At 37.9% G+C, this 12577-nt stretch overlaps 1 protein-coding gene across 7 annotated transcripts in view; it reads right to left on the bottom strand.

Annotated features, from left to right (window-relative positions):
* The window catches only part of CNTN4 (contactin 4), a 632588-nt gene that overhangs the window by 238730 nt on the left and 381281 nt on the right, over nucleotides 1-12577 (bottom strand). The gene's annotated exons all lie outside the window — the stretch shown is intronic.

Raw genomic sequence — 12577 nt, 5'->3', positions numbered from 1 at the left:
TTCAATTTCTGAAAGTTAGGAATTGCTCAAGGGACATTTCTGAAAAGTAGTTTAAAAAACAAAATCAGTCCTGTGCTGATGTCTTATTAGTTAAGTTTGAGCCTAGAGGAAATCATTAGAGTAAAGCTGCACATCCATGGAAATACAGGAGTATAATGGGAACTTCCAAATACCAACCCTTAACTATAGCAATACCTGTAGGGGTACTATAGGATGAAGAAAAAATACAAAGAACTTCAGGAAGAGAAACAGAAATAAATATGGATTATGTTTATAGAAGCAAAATTATACAGCAGTTTCTGCAGCAACTTCCAAAGCAGCTGGAGAATGAATGTATCTATTATTCAGCCGAGCTGCATGAGTTTTACAGCTAGCAATAGGTGAATTAAGTCAAAGTCAAAAACTCCACTGAAACCTTTGCTTATTTCACAAATTAAAGATGTTGGATCTAGAAGTTTTAAAAGTTTTTTTAATCTATTATTTTTCTTTTACATGTGCCTCTTCTTATGAGTTTGGGTTGTTCCCATGACTGTCATAACATCATTGGAGTTTGGACATTACATCCACACTTTTGGGGCTTATCAGAACCAAGCCAAACCCACACTCTGAAACTTGGTTCTTCAATTGCTGGTTATTCCTTCCCTTTTGACCTTCTTCACTCTCCCAAACATACATACAGTAAAAATTGAGGGTATTATGCTATCTACCTAATTAATTCAAAGCTTATTGCTTATATACACTATTAAGTGTCTCATGAGCTCCTCCTCCACTAGCATATATAGAACCAAACTAAACAGATACAGTACAGTATTATAGCAATTTTATGCCGAGGCTTATTTAAACTCCATCATATTTGCGGGGAGGAGGAAGAGAAGGTCAAGTTAGAAGTTGTTCCAAAGTATATGTGCCCATTCATGTACTACTCTTCGCTGTAAATTTTACCACTTGTAGTCGGACTTCATCAAATTGATATCTTTGCCTAACACATTAAAACTAAAATGGGGTCAGTTGTTTCATTTGGTTTTGAATAATATTGTACATTTATTTTAGCATCAGAGTTCAGGCACATCTCTAGTGAAAATACAGTTTCGAGTAAATTACTGCACATTTTATAGTTAATTCTTCCAGGTCAGGGCTTTTTATAGTTCAAGTTGGGGAGGTCAGTCAATGAACAGTGGGATCCAGTTGGGATTCATTATTTTTTTAAGGGAGATTTTTCTGCAGCTAGTAGCCTGCTCCAAGACTGTCATTGTTCTCAACCATTTACGCAATGGCTTCTAACCATCTTCTGTCTATTCTTCATCCTCACGGGTCACACTGATGGTCTGTAGATACTACACTGAGGTGCAAGTCATGTTCCATATCTGATGAATTGTGGCTTTGAGTTTTTGTCACTCAAAGCTTATTGCTTGTATACACCAGAAATTATTCTATTAACAAGTTTCTCATGAGCTCCTCCTCCACTAGGGGACTGGAACTTGGATTGGGGCAAACTGGCTGTGGTTCAGTCTTAACAAGAGTGACGGGACGCTTGTGGGCTTACAAGTAGCTCCTGCCTCTATTTTTGAGAAAGTATGTTCGTTCTTTGTCAAAGAGTTTTGATTTTGTGGGCACCTTTGGAGACTTCTGTTACCAAAGTATCATTTGGGACTGATAACCAAGAACATCTTTTTCATTGGCATGTGGCCTTTCCTATCTGATCTGGCTCTCTCCACAGCAATCCATGTAACTTCCATGCTGCATTATTGCACTGAACTTTACTTGGAGCTACTCTAGAAGATCGCTCAGGAGCTTCCTCCAGTGCAGAATGTTGTTAGATAAATTATCGATTTTCTCCAGGGACTGTCCTGGTCTCCTATTCATTTTGGGGTACAATTCAAGGTGTTACCTTTGATGTAACAGCTTCCTGTCTAGCTGAGAGTCTTCATCTCTCTTTATGTGCTTTCATGACAATTTAGGTCATCTGAGCTCCTTAAACTAAAAATCTCTAGATAATAAACATGAGGGTTCTTAAGGAAAGTATTCTCTTGACGGATGAAACAAAAGCCAGACTACAGATACTATTTTTCCACTAAAGAAAACATTAGTCAATAAAAGTTATGGAATAACCACCTTACAAGGCTGTAAAATACTGGAGACTGGAGTAACCATTAATCCCTGTATCATCTAATGGTTAGAAAGCTAAATTGAATTCTTAAAATATATGCACAGGTTCTAAACTAATTGAAGAGAACAACTTTTTGCAGAAATCCTCAAGGGGAAAGGAATTCTCTCTCAATCACTTCAGTGGAGAGCCTGATGCTTTTGTTGTCAGGTCGAAGTACATCAGGCACCATCAGAAATAAAGCTGATTCCTGCCAACTTTGTATCCTGCTATTTACAGAAAGGTTTAGGCAAGGGATTCAGTTCTCAAATATTTGTGAATAAGCAGATAAAATTACCAATGAGTAATTTAATACTTCTCCTGGGTAGGAGCAAGTACTAGATAATCTGTCTGGCACGTTTCTTTAACACGGAAGGATGTGGAACCTAATTTGCACTCACTGGACTGCAATTGTGCTGTATTCTGTTACCTAACAGAGCAGCCAAAATATATTTTTCTATGTTATAGTTGCATATTTTGTAAATATAGCAGAAAAACATGACACAATACTGCAGAGTTACAGCATTACTGGTCTTGCTTCAAATAAGGCAACAGGATACACCAGGAGTGCTTTAGGCCCTGGATGTTTATAGTTGTAAAATATTAAGAGGACTAGTGCTTACATGTCAGAATTGTGAGCTGGTGGCTGGTATAAAAATATACTTGGCTGTATCCCGTATAAGGAAGGCTGCGGCGCAATTATGGAAATCTTGGGAATATTTTTTTAAAAGGAGAGTGCTGTTAATTTTAACATGCATGTTTTAATGGTAAAAGCAGGTTTTTAAATTTTTACACAGTGAAAAGTAAAATGGTAGTTAACCAATTCAATAGAAATCCATGTAGTTCTACCTACATGTTTTGCCTTGACAACAATAGGAGCACTTAAAACAGTGTTCTTGGGAGGACACCATAACAGGATACCAGTGAGTGAGTGTGATGAAATTTCATCATACCCACCTGTCAAAAAGGAAGTGTTTTCTTTGGCTCTATTTCATTTTATGATTAAAGAAGCATGCAGCGTCTGATTGATTGATTGATTTGGGTTCTTCGTCTTCATCTTCTCTCTTGCTCTCTCTCTCTTCCAGATTTGGTTAAAAGTACTTGACGGTAATTCTGTGCTAACACTCCCACAGATCTACCAATGAACTGTATTCTGACTTCTGGTAACCCTGATTCCCCCACTCCCACAAAAACAGAGAGACTTTAAGACACGTGGCTGCTTTGTGATGGGCATAAATACTTTGTCTCTCTCATTCTGGGCCCCTGGGGGTGGAACCAAGTTCTGTAACTCCCTGCCTTTACCACTCTGTTTTGATTGCATCTTTCACGGCTCAAGGCTAACCAATGTAACTGTTCCGGGGGATCCCCTATTGGTTTTCCTCTCCGAAACTGAGTGGTGCTTCAATTATTGATAGGTAACTACAGCCATATATGAATTAAATGTATATTATTCAAGTTAAATGTATAACTATTTTATACTGAGTTTGTAAACTCTTTGGGACAGAGACCATTTTTGTACCAGCACCTGGCACAATACACTCCAGAGCCATAATGGGCTCCTAGGTGGTATTGTTTTACAAATAATAAATAATTATAATAAGATAATAACTGTACAGTCATGGGCCTTTGAAATTTCTCTTTTTCAGCAGGGAGAGTGTTATTTTTTTAAAGGAACTCAGGTTAATTCAGTTAAATTGATTCTGCAGGAGTTGTCATCGGAAAATAGGGGTAATAGGCAACTTGTATCCTGTGGCGGGAGAATCAGGCCTGGGTGGTATTTTTCAAAAGAGTCGGGGTGATTTACGCACCTACGCATCATTGAAAATTCAAAGAAAGGCAGGTGCCTAACTCACTTAGGCTCTTTTGAAAATCTCACCCTTTGGCTGTTATATGTCTGTTCTTATATAATTGCTTTGATGTTTACATGTTAGTGTTATAGTCACATCCTCAAAAATGTAATGGATGGAATGCAAAGATGATTTATTTATTTTTTTTACAGAAAAATGTAATGTTTAATTTTAAAACAAAAAGAGAGGGGAGGGGAGGAGGTCAGACTAGTAAGCAATGTAGCACTAGCTGTTAAATAGGTCAGCCGACTAAACTGGAGACACTTCTGAAAAGGAAGCATACCAAATTTAAATGGGTTGACTGGCCGAGCTTGGTTCACAGGTGGCCACCTACTGTGTTGTATAAAGAAGCTCTTTTAAGGACAGGTAAGTTGGTTGAGGATTGAGGGTTGCAGAGAGGGGTAAGACTGTTAAAGTCCAAAGAGGGAGCAGAGCGGGACAGGCCCTGTTGAGATGATAGGGAGGAATACAGATTCAAATGATTTCAGGGGCTCACCATTTAGATTAGATTCTTCTCTCCTTATTTCACACAGGTTAATCTCTCCATCTAATACTGGGGTTTAATCACTCAAGTAAATGCTATATTAAGTGGACTGTTTCTAAGTATTGGAGCCACAATCACAGTTTTGGAATAATACGTGGCAATACCTGGAAAGTCAGGTCGTCTTCACTGATTTCACCTGACCTGTCTTAAACCCACTATTTTCATGTTAGCTGTCCTAGATCATGCTTAAAACATCCAGTTTTAATATGCTGAGAAAAACAGCAACAATCTGATCTAGCAAAGCAAAGATTAAAGGAAGTAGGCTGAAGAAAAAGCACTGTGCTGTTCCCTGTATAAATCAATTTACCTCATGTTTTAATCCTTTAAAACTATACAGATCATTGTAAAACCAGTCACACTTTTAACAGACCCCTTTTATTGACATTGCAGCTGCTTTTATAGAAAGACTGCAATTGAATTAAATTGTAAACAGATTCCCCAAAAATAGAGTTTGGGATTTGCATTTTTCCTAGTGAATTTCAATAAAGGGGAGAATAAGGAAGGCTCACAAGGGAGATAAGCACGGTCTTTCCCAAGATTTATTTGAATTTACAATTACTTTGGATAATATTAATATATTTTTATATACTTAAGTTACCAGTGGGACCAATATGTTTATGCTTTGGAGGGAGAGGCCTGTCAATAGGCCTGTCAATAGCTTGATTATAACTCCCTCACTTGGGATGTATGTAACTCAGCGTATGCCTGTACTACAAATTAAACATGATGTTCCAGGTCTGAGCCCAGGAGTAAATTTTTTCAGATTGGAAAATCTTCTGTAGTAAGCTGTGTGGAAAACCATCAGAGGAGAGGGAGATACCCACCAGAGAACTTGGAGGGTGAAGTGTATCTATTTATTAGAGCTGACTGGGAATTTTTTAACAAAACTTTATTCATTAAAAAATGCCAATTCACCATTGGTTTTGACAAAAATTTCATTGAGAAGGTTCCCCAGGTCCAGAATGGAATCTCTCTCTCTCATTCACTCTAGAACAGTCCAATGGTTCAGGCACTTACCTGGGAGGTAGGAGACTGAGGTTAAAGTCTCTACTCTGCCTGATTCTTGTTTTCCAGTCAGCTCTACTGTTTATGTCCATTCTATTATATTCTAATGCTAGAGAAATTCAGCTTCTAAACGCTTGCTTCATAACACAAATCAGGCTGATATATTACACCCTAAAGTAAACCATGCATCCTGCCCGCTATTATTAGTTACAGCATTTATAGTCTACCACCCAACAAAAGCAGGCACAATAAAGAAATATTTTTATGCACAGATTTCAACACATTTGGAAGAATTGCCAGGCAACCTCTTCATCTTTATTCATTCATTCATTGGTGCAAAACTAGGCATCAGCAGTTTTCAATTATCTCTTTGATTTTTCATTGATTAGAATGTCTGCCTACCACCACAAAGACCCCAGCCGTCTGCTTGGAATTTAAAGAGAACTGATTTGGAAAGACAAAAAATATCTCTTATGCCAAGTGCGATATCAAAGCAAAGTTTGTGTGATTTTGTTCTTCACTATATCAAGTTCCCTCTTCAGATGCTCTGGCCAACATATATCACAGCATAGCTTCAAAAACTGATGGCGTGTGGTTGTGGGTGATTGTGAAAGTTTCACTAGCTTTTCCCACTTGTCCCGAATGTTCAATCCTCTAAACAGGATCCAGTGTTATAATCTCCAAGTTGCTACCATGTATAAATGGATTTATGTTATTTGATATATGTTGGTTGGACATGGGGCCAAATTCTCAGCTGAGGTAAATCTGAGTACCTCCACTGAAGTAATTGGAGTTACACAAATGTACACGGTCTGAGGAGCAGGCTCAATCTTAAGAAAGTTACTGTGACCTAAAACTGAAGCAGCTATAAGGCACTTCAGTTTTCCTCAGATGTACAATAATTAATGCACATTGCCAGGACAACCTTTGGAATGGTGACAAACAATGCTGAATCATTTGTGGTCAACCTATGAACACTAGATCTTAAGAGGACTTTCTTTAGCATTCTCTCTGGATTTTTCACTTTACAATACCCTATTTGGGACTGGGGGCATATTCACGCACTCTTTCTTTATGTCTGCTTAGTATGAGCAAAGTAGCTTTAGGCACAGGAAAGTTTTCACAACACTGTCCAGTAATATTCCATCAACCATTTCTTTCTTTTATGGACTCCAATCTTGCAGACCCTTTCACATGCCCACTTACTTTAATCGCTGTTCCATTGTAGAGGGACTGGAGAACCTGGACCCACCTAAATGTAATCACACGCACACAAAATCATTCCACACAAACACAACATTTAATTTAATGTTCTGAGTTACACCAGTGTAAATTCAGAATATTCAGTTTTCCATGGAGTTACTGGTATAAATTTAAAATGTATCTGAATGCTTAGGATCCCTTCTGCACATATAATATAAATATTTTAATCTTCAAAAGGGTTTATAAACTGTAATTAATCTTCACAACACCTCTGTGTAATATAGAAACGTGATCACTATTACCCCCTTTTTTCAGTATAATGTAGCTCATAAAAGCTCATAAAAGCTGTCAAGATGTATGACACGGAAAGTGATGTCATCCATACAACTGGTATAGCATTGGCAATTTAAACTTCCTAATGCTGTCTTGCTAATGTGCTTCAACTCTAACCTGGTGGTATCACCTGTAGAGGTGAAAGAGTTGTTCATTTTCAGTGGTCCATTCAAACCTTGACCTCTCTGTTCAGGTAGCCAACAAGTTGGACCCCATTCATGGTCATTCTTGTCACAGGGGACACACATCCAGTGGAAAGACTATTAATGTTAATGCTGATACTTCAAATACATACTTCAAGTTAAACTTCAAACTTAATCCAGCAGTACCTGAACAATTGCTTTAGATACATAAAGCCAGGAAAGAGAAAAGGTGTCTTTCTATCTAAACTATTTACAAACAAGCATAAGAGTAACAGATGTACAGCGGTCTATCAAATCTACAAAAATCTTTGAACCAGGTTAATCACAAAGTAGAACTTTCTATCAAATCTACAGAAATCTTTGCACCAGGTTAATCACAAAGTAGAACTTTTGTACAGTACAATTAATAACTGATACCTAGGTATGATGCAAGGCTATTTTCAGCACTAACAAATAAGGAGGTTCTTTTATATGCTGCATAGAGGATTTCCTACATCATCATACCCCCAAGGCATTAAGGATAAACACAAAATAATTGTATCTCAAGAGATGGAACACAGCTAGTTGCCCCCTGTGGAAGCTCTTGTTTTGATGTTGTAATGAAGGAAAATCCCTGAAGAAATGTATCACAATAAAATTGATACACAGATAAAAATCAGATCAAATATTAATGAAGGCAGCACACTAACAAATGAAATGCAAGGGAGATGATATGTATATCTTCAGAAGAAAAGTTTCAGTCAGAAATTTCTATTACCTTACAACAAACATATTTGTTTTATTGCATAGTAAGGAATGCTATTTCTATTGGGTTGGTGTGATCCTTCTAAAGTAAACTAGTTCTAAATACCGTATATTTGTGGTAATTTGGCAGATCTTAGGAAATCATCAAAGTCATGGACTAGAATTTCAATGGAAAGTAACAAATGTTACCCTTTGACATATTTACTGGGATTAACACAAGAAACAAAACATTCATGAGGCACTAAAGCTGAAGAATCTTAATACACCTACGCTACTAGTCAGAGAGTTTATGACTACCTGCAGTATTTTATCAGATGGTCACATGCCAATTGGAGAGTGGTGTGTCTCATTTATTTTTCTTTTTAAATTACAAGTCATAGAAGCTGAAAGAAAGACTATTAAAGAAAAATATAATTTCCTATTCAGTGAGTAAAGTGCTCAGTGGGTAATCAAAATGTATGCACTGCTTCAGCAAGTTTTTTTAATTACAATTTAAATAATAGGTTTCTCTATATTGAAATTAAAGGATTATACTGGATTGAGAACTGCACTACACAGAGTCTATAGATTATTTTTTTTAAATGCCTCGAAGACAATAAGAACTTTTCTAAGTAGTCTTTTATTTAGTCTGAGTGCTTTAGTTTTAACTTTATACTGTACTTTTTAAAAAAGTAAGCCATTCCATGTCATAATGAGGAATATTCAAACAAAGTAATTAAAATAAGAATAACTATGTATAGATTGCTTTGGTTGCACTCTGTTTTCTCATTAGAACAATGTTCAGAAAACAGCAGAAAATTAAAGATGTTCAGAAGGGTTTTTCTTGACCTGTTGGTTTCACAACCTGCTGTATATGAAATAGAATTTAAAATGAAAGGTATCAGAGCCATTAATATTTTGGTTGTTAGCAGAAGAAAAGTCTGTAACGCACTTAGAGGATTGTCAACAACTAGTTCAAAGTCAAGAGAATTAATACATTTTTAATTATTTTTAAAAAATCATTTAACTTGTGAAAGCTGAATGAGCTGTAATGATGATATCTCATTAAATGTTAACGAAAATACTACTATAGTACTTGTGACCCACATCATCATCAGCATTATCACATAAACACATGGTGTTTTTAACACCTCAGTGCTCATTAATTTTGCTACAGCCACTGTTTCTAGAATACATCTTCGTACAGAGATCTCCTAAGATTTCTCAGTAAAGAGGCAATGAACACAGAGCAAAGATATGGCATCAGTACTATAGCGGAAAAAAAGTTCATAAGCATATTCTAAATAGAATGGAGGGCTAGCTGAACATGACTGTGGTGTACATGGGTGGGTTAGCGGTCTAAACTTCAGGTTTGACATAAACAGACTTCTTACAACCACAAAATGCAATGAGGATAGCGACACACCTCTCTGCTTCATTCACAAGTGATCTTTCAGATAAAATATTTTAAAACAGCAAGAGTCTCATGGAAAATGGAAATGATCATGGAGACTATCCAGTCCTGTCTTTTCTATTGACATAAATGATGTCCCTTTTGTGAAATAGGGGTTTTTACTAGGATCCCTGCCAAAAAATGCCTCCACCTTCAGCTCCACTCCGTCTCCCACATACATGCACATTGTTCTGCAGTGTGCTGAACACTAATTACCTACTTCACTATCAGGTTCCATCAAAAAAGGAGCTGCATTTCAGTGCCTTATGAACTGATATCTGTATTGTAGAGGCAAACCTAAGTTTTGGACTCATGCTTCCCACGTAAACTTATAGCCCACTCCAGGCATAACTTATTTATACATGTCAACCCTGCATATTTGCTAATGTTGCTGAGACTGTAATTAAGATTTGTATTATACTGAGAGAGAGAGATTATGTTGTGGGTAGCATATCTCCTTATCAGTTGCAGACACTCTCTTGTGACAATGTGAAGTCTTGTTACTGTCAGTGCAACTGTGCTTTGGGTATAAATATATGGCTTAATGATGGCCTACCTATGACTTGTTATATCTTTGCTTTTGGGGGTTTGCACTGTGGTGGTGGGGACATCCACTTGAAAGACAGTATACAAATGAATGAGTAAATAGAAGAAAGTACTGACATTCCTAACAGTATGAAAATGTGATGGCCACCATTTTGGCCAACATAGAAGATTGAACTGGGGATCTCTGGAGCTGAAAGCCATGAGTCTCTACAGCCTGAACTAAAGAGCCATGCTCCTTAGTAGGGGGCTGTGACAGACTCACATCACTACAAGAAGGATGTGGAAAAATTGGAAAGAGTCCAGTGAAGGGCATCAAAAATGATTAGGGGACTGGAACACATGACTTATGGGGAGAGGCTGTGGGAACTGGGATTATTTAGTCTGCGGAAGAGAAGAATGAGGGGGGATTTGATAGCTGCTTTCAACTACCTGAAAGGGGGTTCCAAAGAAGATGGACCTAGATTGTTCTCAGTGGTAGCAGATGACAGAACAAGGAGTAGTGGTCTCAAGTTGCAGTGGGGGAGGTTTAGGTTGGCTAGTAGAAAAAACCTTTTCACTAGGAGGGTGGTGAAGCACTGGAATGTGTTACCTAGGGAGGTGGTGGAATCTCCTTCCTTTGAGGTTTTTAAGGCTTGACAAAGCCCTGGCTGGGATGATTTAGTTGGGGATTGGTCCTGCGCCGGGGGGGTTGGAGTAGATGACCTCCTGAGGTCCCTTCCAACCCTGATATTCTAGGCTTCTGTGATTTTATATGAATCAGTCATTGAGGGGAACGTGGCGCGCGCGCACACACACACACACCAAGAGTCAGAGAAAGCTCATCCTGTGGCACTGAGGCCACAGGAGCTCGGATATTGGACAAGCCCCAATTTGTGTGACCGCTGCCATTTTGGCTGATACACTGGGGATTGAACTAAAAGTGTGAAACACTAAAGCTTAAGCATAGGTGTAATTTGACATCTATATTTAGGGCGGGCAGCTCCAGTCCTGCCAATGGGGCCACATGTGGGGGTGAGGCAAATTCCACCCCTACCCGAGGTTTCCATAATGGAGGGGCAACACTCTTCATGCCCCCCACAAACTTCAACTAAGGCCAGAGTGTAGCATTCAGCCATTGCCCTAATGTGGGAGTAGCAATCAGCTACTTTTCCCTCAAAAGGAGCTCTTGGGAGGGGTTGTGGGAAGTCTGTATCTAGAACAATATTAATGCTAAGTGGTTATTAAGAACCTTACGTCTTCTGCTGACTACAAATGAAAACTGGATCTGAGAAACTTCAGTTCTGTAGATAAGACAAATATAAAGAAGGACTTCAAACAGCATTCAGAAAACATGATGAATGAAGAAGGTTGCAAGGCATATGTGACATCATGCTAAGTGCAGAATATTCAAGTATATTCCAATAAAAATAAAAACAAAACAAATATTTACCAAGTTATTGCAGAGTACATGTGTTATAGCATTAACCTATATTAGGAATTAACTGCAATAGCCAAGTTGCCACAATGTGGTAAGTGTTAACTTTGCTGGTTTCAGAGTAACAGCCGTGTTAGTCTGTATTCGCAAAAAGAAAAGGAGTACTTGTGGCACCTTAGAGACTAACCAATTTATTTGAGCATAAGCTTTCGTGAGCTACAGCTCACTTCATCGGATGCATACTGTGGAAAGTGTAGAAGATCTTTTTCTACACACAAAGCATGAAAAAATACTTCCCCCCCACCCCACTCTCCCGCTGGCAATAGCCCATCTAAAGTGATCACTAAGTGAGCTCACGAAAGCTTATGCTCAAATAAATTGGTTAGTCTCTAAGGTGCCACAAGTACTCCTTTTCTTTTCTCCTTACAATGTGTACGATAATCAAGTTGGGCCATTTCCAGCACAAATCCAGGTTTTCTCTCTCCCCCGCACAAACCCACTCTACCAACAGGAGAGTGGGTTTGTGTGTGTGTGTGTGGGTGGGAGGGGGAGGAGAAAACCTGGATTTGTGCTGGAAATGGCCCAACTTGACTATCATACACATTGTAAGGAGAGTGATCACTTTAGATGGGCTATTGCCAGCGGGAGAGTGGGGTGTGGGGAGGTATTTTTTCATGCTGTGTGTGTAGAAAAAGATCTTCTACTCTTTCCACAGTATGCATCCGATGAAGTGAGCTGTAGCTCACGAAAGCTCATGCTCAAATAAATTGGTTAGTCTCTAAGGTGCCACAAGTACTCCTTTTCTTTTTGTTAACTTTGCTGACGCTTTATTTATCATGTCTCTTGATCCTTTAACAATTAACGTCCCGCAGTTAAGCAGTTTTGTCCACAGACTAAATTAACTGCAAATAAATTGATTCATCCTCTAATAAAATGACTTAAATTTTGTGGAGAAACAATTTTGGTTTAGTGTTTTCGATTAATTTTAATTTGCTTCTCTCTCTTTTTTTCTCCTTTACACATCTACATAAACTTTCAGAGGAAATTTATAAGGTTTTAGTCAACCTTTTTATTATATCAATATACACATAATATCATCTCAGAGGAATTTCATATATATTAAAATGCAAATATACGTCCAATAGTTACAATTTAAATAAAATGAGCATTTACTAATAGATACTTCATTGTGATTTCCGAGAAATAACATTAGAAAATAACCT

Source organism: Chelonia mydas, chromosome 7 (genome assembly GCF_015237465.2).
Source record: "Chelonia mydas isolate rCheMyd1 chromosome 7, rCheMyd1.pri.v2, whole genome shotgun sequence".
Lineage (NCBI taxonomy): Eukaryota > Metazoa > Chordata > Testudines > Cheloniidae > Chelonia > Chelonia mydas.
Note: the sequence above shows the minus strand (reverse complement) of the source record. Positions and strands in the feature narration are given on the sequence as shown.